The 13332-nt window shown below is 40.7% G+C and overlaps 1 long non-coding RNA gene across 2 annotated transcripts; it reads right to left on the reverse strand.

Moving 5' to 3' along the window:
- Positions 1 to 969: 969 nt before the first annotated feature.
- LOC113887578 lies at positions 970 to 13272 on the reverse strand. 2 transcript variants are annotated; one of them, XR_003509762.1, is made up of 5 exons: positions 13233 to 13272; positions 11984 to 12154; positions 9679 to 9858; positions 7471 to 7641; positions 970 to 7329 (listed from the first exon to the last, which is right to left on the reverse strand). It is a non-coding gene; the product is annotated as an uncharacterized LOC113887578 (long non-coding RNA). The 2 variants fall into 2 exon arrangements; XR_003509761.1 differs by having other exon boundaries at positions 970 to 7641.
- Between the last annotated feature and the right edge of the window lie 60 nt (positions 13273 to 13332).

Genomic DNA, 13332 nt, shown 5'->3' on the forward strand with positions numbered 1-13332 from the left:
CACATTCTTTCCTTTGCAATCTACATTCTCTGGTAATAAGTCACTCTAGCTTTTTAAAAATTAGAGTTAACAGTGTATCTTTCTCTAGCTTGTATGTTTAACCTATTTGTGTTTTTATATTTAAAGTGGACTATCTATAAGCAGCATATGGCTGAGTAATTTATTTTTTCCATTCTACCAGTCTCAGCCTTTAAATTGGGTTGCTATAAAACCACTGACTATAATATGACTCCTGATAAAGTTCTGTTCAAAACTGCCATCTTGCTACTTTTTATTTGTCCCAACTCTGCCTGTTATCCAATGTGTGGAAACTGTTGTTTCCCATAATTTGCCCACTTTTGGAGTTGTTCATGTGAGAGGGCAAATCCAACTCATTGTTACTTCATTATTGCTGGAAGTCAAAGTCCTTTATGTTATGTTTTTCATACTGATTTGTTATTTATATTTGGGTATTTGTTATTATCAGAGAAGGCAATGGCACCCCACTCCAGTACTCTTGCCTGGAAAATCCCATGGGCGGAGAAGCCTGGTAGGCTATAGTCCATGGGGTCGCAAAGAGTCGGACACGACTGAACGACTTCACTTTGACTTTTCACTTTCATGCATTGGAGAAGGAAATGGCAACCCACTCCAGTGTTCTTGCCTGGAGAATCCCAGGGACGGGAGAGCCTGGTGGGCTGCCATCTATGGGGTTGCACAGAGTGGGACACGACTGAAGCGACTTAGCAGAAGCAGCATTTTTTATTATATATGGATATCAATCTTATCTTTATGCATGTGCCAAATATGTTCCTCCAGTTTATCAATAGTCTTTTAACTCTCTTTATGGTGATTTTTTCATGAAGCAATTTTTAATTTTGATATTGTCAAATATTTCTCTTCCTTTGGGTTTTTATGTCATGTTTATAGATGCCCTATATTTTCTTCTAAATTGTCATGGTTTAAAAGAAGAAAAATAACTTCTCAGTATGAATTTTATTTTTAACATCAAGTTTATTAATTATAAAAGTAATACATGTACATGGTAAAAATCTAGTAAAACAGACTACTAGAGATGAAACTGAAAAGTTCCTTTCCTGTTCTCCCAGTGCCCCTCCTTGCCAACTTCCTCTTGCCAGAAGTAACTCTTATTAGCAATTTCTCATATATATCCTTCCTTACACATTCTGGACACATACATACACATGCATATTTATCCATTTTGTACACAAACAGGATACACACATGTGAGTGCATGTGCACACACACACACACAGAATTGTGCAAATTTTTCATTTAACATTGTATTTTTGAGTTCTTAATGTGACTGAGTTTTATCAGATATTCACCAGACTGACAGAGGGACCAGGACAATCAGAGAACATGGTAGGGACAGTGCACGGCAAAAGGCATATTCATCTCTGCAAAGCCAACACTTAGCAAAAAAAAAAAAACAAACCTGGCACATAATAAATCCTCAATAAATGTGTTAAACAACTAAAAGGAAGGAAGAACTTGAGAAAACTGGAAACAAATTGCTATCTTGACCATCTCAGGCCAGACCGGGTCTCCTAACTGAAAATTACCACCTCCGAGGGCAGCAGGGAACAGTACCCAATGATAGATGAGGACATGGAGCAGCTAGACCTCTTGCCTGCAATAACTTTCCACTGTGTGTCTCTTTCCCCACTAGATTTACCACCTTCAGCACACACATTTAGTTTAAATGCACAGTTCACACTAACTACACAGCAAGAAAATCTGGGAGCTCAAAGACTACACATATCAGCTATATTACAGGTACAGGCTCATACAAACAGCTACCATTAATCAGTACCTACTGTGGGATAGGCACCAGGCTGGAAACAACAGCCCTGCAAGGTTAATGTCAATCTACTCCTATTTTATAGATTAGAAAACTTAAGGCTCCAAGAATCCCAATGACTTATTCAGGGTCACACAGCTAGCAAGAAGCCTCCAGAGACAGCTCTACACCTTAATTAGGTAAGCCTACTTTTCTGTCAGTCTCACAAACTCTGTGATATTTTCCTTGCCTGGCATTCCTTTTCTCCATTTGTCTCATCTGGTGTTTTGTGGAAGCCAGGCAGAGATAGAAACATGTGGTTGTGGATCCATCCTAGGCTATGGAATATGTTGTGAGGGATGAGAGGTGTCAGTCATAAAAGTCCATGAAGAAGAACACACACATGGGGTAGGTCTTGAAAGTTCAGAAGGGAAATAGAAACTGGGTACTGGAGAACACCTTCAGAAGCCTAAGATATGAATATCATGGCAGCGCAAGAAACTCTAACACAAATATTCCCCTCTTCCTAAGTGCTTTTGGTGAGCTGCTCATGAACATGGCCCCTTTGTCTGCAGTCTTACAGCTGCTGGCCAGTATATCTCCCCACATCTTAATCCTTTCATTCTCAAGGCCCACATTAAGTCTTACCTCCATGAAGCCTTTCCCTATTAATCCACTCATTCCTCTTACTTTCTTTTGTGAATTACAGTTTTACTTAAAATCAGCGCCATAATATATAACATGTGTTTGTTTGTACACCCTCTTGTCCTTTAATCATTTCAGGTATTTTGTCTCTTTAGGTGGACTCCTTCATGTTTTTTTTTCTATTGTTCCCTGTCTGGTCTAAGTTTTGGGACTCCTGGTTGGAGGCTAGTCCCAACTCTCCCACTAATGAGCTGTGTAACTTGGAGCTCGTCACACCTTCTCTGAGCCTTATTTTCCCACCTGAGAAGGTTTTTGTAAAAACAGTAAACATTGTAACACAATATATTAATGTAAGGAATTATTGCTGAAGACATTTCAACTAAGGTGCTTCCTTTCATCTTTTACATTCTATTTAGTGGATGGTTCTATATAAATAGCAATCACTGCTGCTTGTTTCACACTAGCAGCCTCAGCAAAGGTTCAGAACAAGAATACTGCACAACTGTTAGAGATGGTGCCAGAGACAGAGGAGGTCTGTATGCAGCTGATTCAGGGACTCTCCTTGGAAACTACCAGGTCATTCCAGGCTTGCTCATTTTTAAAGCTTCTATTTTTCTGAATGTTTCTTCGTGTAAATGTTCTGTGTCAATGCTATGAAAAACAAAAAGAATCTTGTGTCAAGTCAAGCCGACAGATGCCTTTAGTACCTTTCCGAGTCTTTTAAGGATAAGATTCCCATTCACACTTGTGTCACATTCACACTCAGTTACTTGTGTCACACTCAGTTACTTCACCCACCCTGGTATCTACCTCCTCCCTTAGTCTTAACTCTTTTTCTTAGATCTGAGAAGAGAAAATTCTTAACTTCCTCCTGAACTCTCACTTCTATCCCTCGCTTACCTTTGCTGATGGTCCTGTATCTATAACCTCTCTCTCTATGAGCTCTTTTATCTCAGCCTAAAAACTGGCCTATCCTAAAAAAAAAAAAAAAAAGACAAAAAAGAGAACAACTCCACCCTCCGCCAACAGCTACGACCCCACATTTCCTCTCCTATTCACAAAGATCTTGAAAAAGTAGTCTCCACTCCTTCTCTACTTCTTATCTCCCATCTTCTCAAGTCACTGCAAGCTGATTTCCAACCCCATCACACCACTAAAATAGCCCTTAACAAGGTCATCTATGGCCTCTTAATTGCTAAATCCAAAGGACACTTTTCAGTACTCCTCATTTTGCATTTGATACTGCTGAGCAATTCTTCCTTGAAACTCACTTTTACCAAAGCTTCCAGGACACCTTTCTCTCTTGGTTTTCCTTTCCATGTGGTGGTTGCTTAGTCACTAAGTCATGTCCGACTTTTTCGACCCCGTGGACTGACTGTTTCCTTTCCATACTCACCTCTTAAAAGTTGGTACTGTCCAGGGCTAATTCCCCAGGGATGTTTCTCAGCAGTGCTTCTCTTCTCATTGTCTCTAGAGGAATCTCATCCACTGCCATGGCTTCAGCTGTCACCTCCAGGGAACAATCCTATACCCAACTGCCTACCTACTAGAAAACTCACCACGATGTCCTACAGGCAATTCAGACTCCACAGGTGTATCCCTGATTAAAACCTACTGACTGTAAAAGAAGATATAAACTCTTTCAAGTGTGTAGTGAGTTACAGACTTTAGTTTTTAATGGATAGAAGCTAATCTTTATTTAGCAAAGGCAAATCAGTAGCTCTGCTAGTTACGCAATTGTAGCTAAGTAAACATTTAATGCCATGGACGTGTAACAAGACGTTTAGAACTTTTTGAATGACTTAGCAAAAGCTGTCTTACCTCCTGACATGTACAATTCACTGCTGGAGAAGAGGTAGGCCAATATGCTTAGGAAGCCTGGAGGTCTCCTGAGACTAATGAGACCACCTACTCTGAACCCCTTCTTTCCAAATTTAGAATTAAGAGCATGTATCACGGTGATTTGGGGGGCCTTTATGCAAGGCCCAGTGCCTGGGAAAGGCACCAAGGCACCAAAAATAAAATATCTTGAAGAAAGAAGAGAGCTTAAGTGGAGCTCCTGCCTTAACTCATGGGCTTACATTTTTGTGGGCAAGGACTGGCTTCACACATATATACCTGTGGCTGATGGAAGGAGCTCTTCTACATCCAGACCTTCTGACACATATGGTATTTTAGAGAACAGTGACTGCATATTTGGGTGAAGACGCAAATATATGTAAGCTAGGAGTCCAGATATAATGGCACTGCAGGGCTGGGAGGGATTGACATCAGTCAGAGCATCACTGTCCAGTCACCAAGCTTCTGTGGGATTGGGAAGGATCAGTCCTCAAGATGACCACCACGTGGCAGTAAAAAAGAGCACCAGCAGTGGACTGATTTTCCAACCAGCTTTGGGAGCAAAAGTGGCTCCATTTTCGGGACCAGTTTTGGAAAGGTGAGGGAAGGCCCTCAAACGTACTATACTCAGATATGTGAGAAAGAAGAGTGACAGCTGAATCTGTACCCAGAATCCTGTAAACACATCTTATTAATCACACATGGAATACAAAGCCTTGCTTACACCCTCAGTTTCATTTCTTGACACATTCTGCTTTGCACTTTGTTCCCATAATAGCAAACTTCCTAGACATTTCCCACCTGTATTCCTATCAAGTACTATAAAATATGCTGTTTATTGTCTACATTTGCTCATGCTAGCTCCTGAGTATAGACTTACCCTTCTCCATAGTTACCCCCATTTCCCTGGCTACAGTCCTGAGCCTCCTGAGCTGGGTGAGTTGTCCCCTGCCACGGTTCCCTTAAGATCTCGTAATTACCCTATTGCATTCATCAGTTCGTATATCTGTCTCTACCACTAAGTCTACGGTCCCAGAAGAGTACAAATCAAGTCTCAAGTTATTCATTCTTGTCTCCTAGCACCTGGCACATTTGCCTAGCACATAGTAGATATTCAGCAAATGCTTGCAGAATGAGTGAAGGTAAGCATGGTAACTCTGAGGCCACAACCTCTTTTTTTTTCCCTCGATCTTCTGAATGTCTAGACACCTAGTCTATATTGAACACATCATTAACTGTCTCCTTGCCTTGCCCTCAGATGCTCAAAATTAATAACTGGCTTCCTATATGTTTTTACTAAATGCAAAGCACTGAGCTGAAAAAGTTTACAGGGAAAAATACAATGAGAAATAAATTCAGACCTCACACTCAAGCAGTTCTTAGAAAGCAAACTTCTTCATTCAGCCTTTACCATTTCCAGACAGGACTCCCCTTTTAAGAGGCTCTCCTGGAACTTATCCCCTATCTAGCCTACCACATTAAATGGTCAACAGTTTCCTCTCACCTTACTTGGGTAAGTATATATTTCTACTGATTTCAGTGTTACCTGTCTATATACACTCTAATGTTTACAATTTGAGGTCAGTGTATGGTGTCTATTCTGTGAACGTGTATCCTTTATTTTGTATTTTGAGCTATTACTGCACACTGCTATCAACTTACAATAGACTGACAAGTTATAAGGGTTTGAAGGTTGGCCTGAAAACACAGTGGAAGTAGATTGGTTAAGACAAAGAGTGAGAGAGACAGGAAACAGTACAACAATTCACAATTAGAAAAATAAATAATAACATGTACCATCTCAAAATAATTTATCCATATCATTTAGGACCTTTGCTGAAGCTTACATACTATAGAGTGCTACCACATTAAATTACTTTAAAGAAACATTAGGATTGATTGTTGAGTTTATTTCAAATTGCTGACAATATAGACTCCAGTCACTTTTTTCTGAGAAAGACATCATGGAGGTCCCTAAACCCCTGGGGTTTTTTATGTTGTGAATAATTCCCTCTTCCTAGTCAGTAATCACTATACTCTGGAGTCAAATAGACTTCACTTTGCTAGTAGAGAACTAGCTTCTGTTTCAGCCAGACTTGTAATCAGGCCTTTATGCTGTTTTCATTTATGTTTCAATCCATCAAATTGGCTTTGGAATGTGGAATTTTTGCACTCAGCCGTTATTTTCCATTATGTGTTCCAGTTCTGAATGACAGAAATAAATGGCCATTTGGCCACTGGTTAGCTGCCAAAAGAGCATAGCTATATCCTAATTAAGAATTATTTTGTGTGTTATGCCAGCCTGCTGAGCTGGCAGATGGACACTGACCTGAAAGGGTGATGACCTCCACTTTCTATAATTATAATTCTGTAATAGCTTCATTCCCCTGCATCTTAAAGGCTCTCAAAATGTAAACCACAAGCCTTCTATCAGGTATTAGAAGAAGAGAAAGGGTCTAATATTTATGGAGTACCTCTTATGTGCCAGGGTTGCATATTCATAATTAATGTCTTGCTTCATCCAGTCTCCATGCTAACACCAGGTAGTCAGGTACTACTCATGTTGGCCCCACTTTATAGATAAGGATGCTAAAGTTCAGGAAGGTAAAGTAAGAATGGTCACATAGCTAGTAGATGCCAGATCTAGTACATAAGCCAGACCTAGCAGAATGTGTATTTGGTGCTCTTTTTCCTACACCCTGTTTCTTTTCTTAGCAATGACATCTAGGACTATCTGTTCTTTACCTCTCTCCTTGCCTGTGTCCAGGGAAAAGGCCTGTTTCACTTACCTTGATATTTTGCCTAGGCACGGTCTGTCCTCAGCTCTTCCCTTTTCTCACTGCAATGGCTATGACCAAACCAGAATGCCTGTCCTGACCCCGTACCTCCCACTTCCCCCACTACTATAACTTACTAGAATGTTTGTAGTTTGCATATGGCATGAAGCAGTGCATCACACAGCATTTGAACTCCAAAATCCTTAAGGTGATTTCCACTCAAGTCTAGCAATGTTAGGTTCTCATTTCTGCTAAGGACAGAGGTGAGGGCTCCACAGCATGCACCTGTGAAATGACATTCTGCTAGCCTATGGGGAATTGGGGATTCAAGAAAGAAATCTGTTTACCCCAAGTTCCATAATGACCTTCCATTTCATACACAGCTGGAACAAGAGCCCAGTGAACAAAGAGTCTCTGTGAACTTACCCCAACGTCTGTAGCTTGCAGGAGGGGTGTTTCAGCCCTTCACAGGGCACCTGCATGCCTTCATCCCCTAAGGCACTGTCACTGAGTTCAAGGACTCTCAGGTGTTCATTGGTGTACAGTGCATTGCATGAATCCTGACAACACTCTCCAATTAGGTGACAAGTCCACAGTCTGCCAGGAAGTAAGATAGATAAGGCTGGCATAATTTCATCAGGATTGGGTTACTTTAGATATTGGGTTTACCCACTAGAAAAATACATTAGAAAATCAGTTTGTCATGTAAAAAAATCCCTTGGGCCAGGGCCAAGCAGAGATTGTGGACAGAAGAAGATTTATTCCCCCTAAATTATCGAGTCATCATATGTTTCGTTGGAGATTGTATCACCAGGCCAGAAAAAAATCATTTAATTTGGGGAGCTGCTCAAACATCAAGGAACTCTGCCTGTGGCTATTGTCCACGATACTTACACCAGATCCTTTAACTGACAGTCAGGCTGTTTTAATCCTTCACACAGCAATTTCAGTCCCAAATCTCCAATTTTGTTATTAATTAGAAGCAGCCTTGTCAGGCTCCAGGTAGAGCTTAGGACTTGGGTGAGAGACTCACAACAAGCTGGGGAGAGGGAACATTCAGAAAGCCTGCAGGTATGGGGACACCAACGTTGTTAACCATGGCAGCAGGAGTCCCACTGAACCTCAAATGCCATGCCCATGAGAAGGACAAGGATGAGCAGACACTTACACAAGATTCTTGATTATACTGTTCACATGACACAGACCTTCACAGAGATGCTGTACTCCTGTGTCCCTCAGGGAATTGGCAAACACAAACAGCTCTTTTAAAGTCTGACTCACTTGCAATAAAGAAAAGAGATACACACAGCTTGCATCTGTCAGGTAACATGTGTTCAAGCTACCCAGAGACAAAGAAGAAAAATCAGCCACTGCTGTCATTGAACTTCCTGGGAATGTTCTCCCAGCCTCCTCATTTAGCTAAGTCCTAGCTATCCTTCAAGTTCTAGCTCCTGGCCCACCACCTACATAGTCTCCTCCTGAGGTCTCCAGCCCACAGTGACCTTGTCTCTTTCCCTGGGCTCATCTGACATTTCTGAATGATTCCATAGTGTTAGGCACTTGATTACACATTCAACTGTGTTGCTCTCTGTTTCATATCTATGTGTCTTTAAGGGCAGCCTTGTCACTTGCTATCCTCTTGATAAATTCATTCACATCTAGCCCAGTGTTGGACACATAGTAGTATTCTTTATAGAGTTAATGTTTAATTAGCGTCACTCCTGTAAACACACAGGATGGTTGTATACTGGAAAGAGCATGGGATATGGATAAGATAGATTTTGGAGTCACATCTTGACTATACCACTTTTGTATAGAACAGTCGTTTGGACTCTGTGGGAGAGGGCGAGGGTGGGATGATTTAGGAGAATGGCATTGAAACATGTATAATATCATGTAAGAAACGAATCACCAGTCCAGGTTCGATGCATGATACAGGATGTTCGGGGCTGGTTCACTGGGATGACCCAGAGGGATGGGATAGGGAGGGAGGTGGGAGGGAGGTTCAGGACGGGGAACACGTGTACACCTGTGGCGGATTCATGTTGATGTATGGCAAAACCAATACAATATTGTGAAGTAATTAGCCTCCAATTAAAATAAATAAATTTACATTAAAATATTTACTTATTTATTTTTGGCTGTGCTGGGTCTTTGTTGCTGCATGAGGGCTTTCTCTAGTTGCAGACAGTAGGGGGATACTCTCTAGTTGCAGTGCATGGGCTTCTCATTGTAGTAACCTCTCTTGTGGAGCATGGGCTCTAGAGCACTCAGGTTTCAGTATCTGTGGCATGCAGGCTTAGTTTCCCACTGCATGTGGGATCTTCCTGGACCAGGGATAGAACCTGTGTCCCTGCATTGCAAGGCAGATTCTTAACCACTGGACCAACCAAGGAAGTCCCTGACTACACTAATTTTTAGTGGTATGATGTTGGACAAGTCACTTTCCCCCCAATCCTCAAAGTTTACTCATCTGTACAATGGGGCTAAGAAAACCCACCCTATATAGTTATTTCAAGGAATGAATTATGTGAAATAACTTCTGGCAAGCACCAAGCATAGATCCTGCCGCAGAGCAGGCATTCAACAATTTCAGTAGTTGTAAAATGACAGCAGACAGTTCTAAAAACTTACTCTTGTTTCTCCACCTTACAGTTCAAATGTCTGAGACCCTCACAGAGAAACTTCACCCCTGTGTCCCCCAGGGGATTTTCACTCAGGTCCAGCTCAGTGAGGTTTGGATTGCAAATGAGAACAGAGGCAAGATATCTGCCAATAGTCTCTGAGCTTCCAGGGAGAAAACTAGCAGACAACCTGGAAAAAAAGAAAGACACAGAATTGGCCACTCATTCCCTACCTGCAAAACATCATGAGAAAAGAAAATAAGGCCCACCCATAAGAGACCCCCAACCTTGAATATGTCACAGCCCCCTTTTACCTATGACAGGGATTTTACATTGCCCCCACAACACTGTATGCCCCAGTGAGAACTCAATAAATGTTGACTGCCACCAAAAAGAAAAGAATTGGAAGGAAATATCAAATGACCTAATCTCACTTTAATTCCCAGCATGAATTTTATCACTCTCATATCTTCTTTCAAATTATAGGAGAAAATGCTATAATCATCCTTAATACAGTCAAAAGATCTTTCCTTTCCTCTTATCTATAACTTCATTACTAATTAATAATTTGCCATCCTTAGAGAGACCTAGCCCATCACCATCATCCATATAATATTTCTTCTTGGGCACAAAAAGTGGTTTTTACTGACCTTCCTGTCTTCTCGATCTTTGTCTCTCCATATTAAGCAGTCCAATTCCTTAAACTGTTTCCCATCAACTGTCTCTGCTATTGCTTTCCAGAATTTCTATGATATACACTACAACATCTGAGTCCTCAATTTTTTTCTTGAGTTACCAGGCTCCAAATTCAATCTTGAAAAGGGCTCATGAAGACATCATGTATATATATTTTCCCAATTTAGAAATTTTAAATAGAGGTATTTTAAATAAAAATTAATTTCAAAGTGGATTTAGAAAGGTTTAATGCTTAAGAGCTTTTATAATAGAAAACTCCAAATATACATTGTGATTAATTTTATGTATCAAGTTGCCTGTCAAGGTACCCAGATTTTTGGTCAAACATTATTCTAAAAGTTTCTGTGAAGGTACTTTTTAAATGAGATTAACATTTAAATCAGCACACTTTGAGTAAAGTAATTTACCCTCCACAATGTGGGTAAGGCTCATCCAATCAGTTGAAAGTTTAATAGAAAAGACTGACCTCCTAGGAAGAGAGAATTCTGCCAGCAGACTGCATTTTGACTTGCAGTACAGCACTAGCTCTCCTGTGTCTCCAGTCTGCTGGCCTACCCTGCAGATACTGAACCTGCCAGCTGCGATAATCTGAGAGAGCACCAATTTCTTAAAATAAATCTCTCTATATGTTTATACACATTTTACCTCTCTGTTTCTTTGAAGAACCCTAATGAGTCAGGGTTCTTCAGAAAAGAAGATATATATATGGTAAATCTTTTATCAAAGTCATTACATGGACTTTGGGCTTCCCAGGTGGCACTAGTGGTAAAGAATGTACTTGCCAGTGCAGGAGATGTAAGACGTGGGTTTGATCCCTAGGTTGGGAAGATCCCCTGGAGAAGGTCATGGCAACGCATTCTAGTATTCTTGCCTGGAGAATCCCACGGACAGAGGAGCTTGGTGGATCACAGTCCATAGAGTTGCAAAGGATTGGACATTACAGAGGTGGCTTACCACACATGCATGTGGATTGTGAGGTCAGACACATCTGGGTTTCTTATTGTGTCTCTGTCATGTTATTTAGCCTTATACTATTGGGTTTCTATTGGGTTTCTCATCTGCTAAAATGGGGACAGTAATCTGAATCTTGCAAAGCTGTTGTACACATTAAAGGAAATCAAAGCACTCAGCACAATGCTTAGCACAAAGTAATTGCTCAGTGAGTTTTCATTATTGACATTAACATTATTGCTACTTTCACTGTTCTTCCTTTCCATAACTCCTTGAAATGTGTTTTGATTATACAACATCCATCTTGAGCTGCATTTTATAAATTTTTTCTTGCAGTATGAAAACTAATAGTGACAACTTACTTGAGCTTCTGTACTTTGCAATTCGGATCTTTTAAGCGTTCACAGAGTTATTTCAAAGCCAAAGCTTCCAGTTTTGTTTCACTAAATTCCAGCTCAGTGAGCCACTGATTGGTGCTGTGAACAGTTGCTAGTGCACCACAGGAAGCAGGAGAGATAAGGCATATCTCTAAAGGTTGTACCTTTACAACCTTTAGAGAACAGAAGAATGCCCTCATTACTTTATTCATGCTCTCCCCCAAAACAAAAGAAACTGACCACAAAAAAATTACATGAACACAAACAACAAATTCTCCTGCTCTCAGTTACCTCAATGTCTATAAGATACAGTTTGGCTGTTTTAATCCTTCACACAGAAGCTTCACTCCAGAATCTTCCAGGGTGTTTTTCACAAATACCAAATCTGTCAGATACTGGTTGGTTTCAAATACTAAGGCGAGGTCTCTTCCATAAGAGGCTGTGAGGTGGCAGAAAATCAGTCTGTGTGGAGAAAAAGCATTTCAGAGGAGAAAACAGAACTCTCTATAAAGGTACTTGTTTGCCTCATTACTGATATAATGAATTATTTCAATTCATTCAGCAATTAATTTATTAGGTGCTAACCACTGTGCTAGATGTGAAAACACAGAAATAATTAAAACCTAGCCTAGACTCTGCCCTTAAGGAATGCCCAGTTAATGGGGAAAAATTTTAGAAAATCATGAATTATAATACAGTGTGGAAAGTACTGCATGTGGTACACACAAGGCACCATGGAGACACAGAAAAGTGGCACAATCCAGCCTAGCCTGTGGGAAGGGGTTGGAGGATCAAGAAATACTTATAAGAGGAGCAAATACTTTAGTTCTGCTTGAAAGGGTAATAAAAATTGAACAGGAATTAAGTGGATGAGGAGAATGGGAGTGGGGAGAGCAGGAGGCACTGAGGAACAACCTGTTCATGAAGCAGCCTGTGCAAAAGCTAGGAGGCAAGAGAGGGGAGGCTTCAGTTGAGAAACTGTCAATTACTTGCTATAGGCTACTTTATAACACTGGAAGATACATATCAAACTGTTAACAATGGTTATCTTCCAGGTAGGAGGGAAGGGTTCGATTATAGAGAGACATTTACTTTCTAGTATTTAAATGATCAGAAATTATCAGAAAAAAATAGTTTAAGAAATTTGAAAAACATGTTTATTATAAATAAATTTTACAATAGAGAAAAATATAAAGAATAAAATTTTTTGAGAAAGTACTGTATCCTTACCACCCAAAAATAACCACTGTTAAAACTCTGGTATGTAACTTCCCAGATTTTAAATGCATGCATTTAAAAGACACTTAAGACACTTGCTCGGACACAACTGAGTGACTTCCCTTTCACATATGCTTCCACTCCTTTATCCAAGATCACAGAAACATATGTATGCACGCATGCTCCTACGCATGCGCGTGCACGCTCCTGCGCATGCGCGCGCACGCTCCCGCGCACACACAGGACTTGCGCATTTTACAAAAATAAAGTGAAGTTGCTAAGTTGTGTCCGACTCTTTGCAACCCCATGTACTGTAGCCTACCAGACTCCTCTGTCCATGGGACTTTCCAGGCAAGAGTACTGGGGTGGGTTGCCATTTCCTTCTCCAGAGGATCTCCCCGACCCAGGGATCGTACCTGGGT

Source organism: Bos indicus x Bos taurus, chromosome X (genome assembly GCF_003369695.1).
Source record: "Bos indicus x Bos taurus breed Angus x Brahman F1 hybrid chromosome X, Bos_hybrid_MaternalHap_v2.0, whole genome shotgun sequence".
Classification (NCBI taxonomy): domain Eukaryota; kingdom Metazoa; phylum Chordata; class Mammalia; order Artiodactyla; family Bovidae; genus Bos; species Bos indicus x Bos taurus.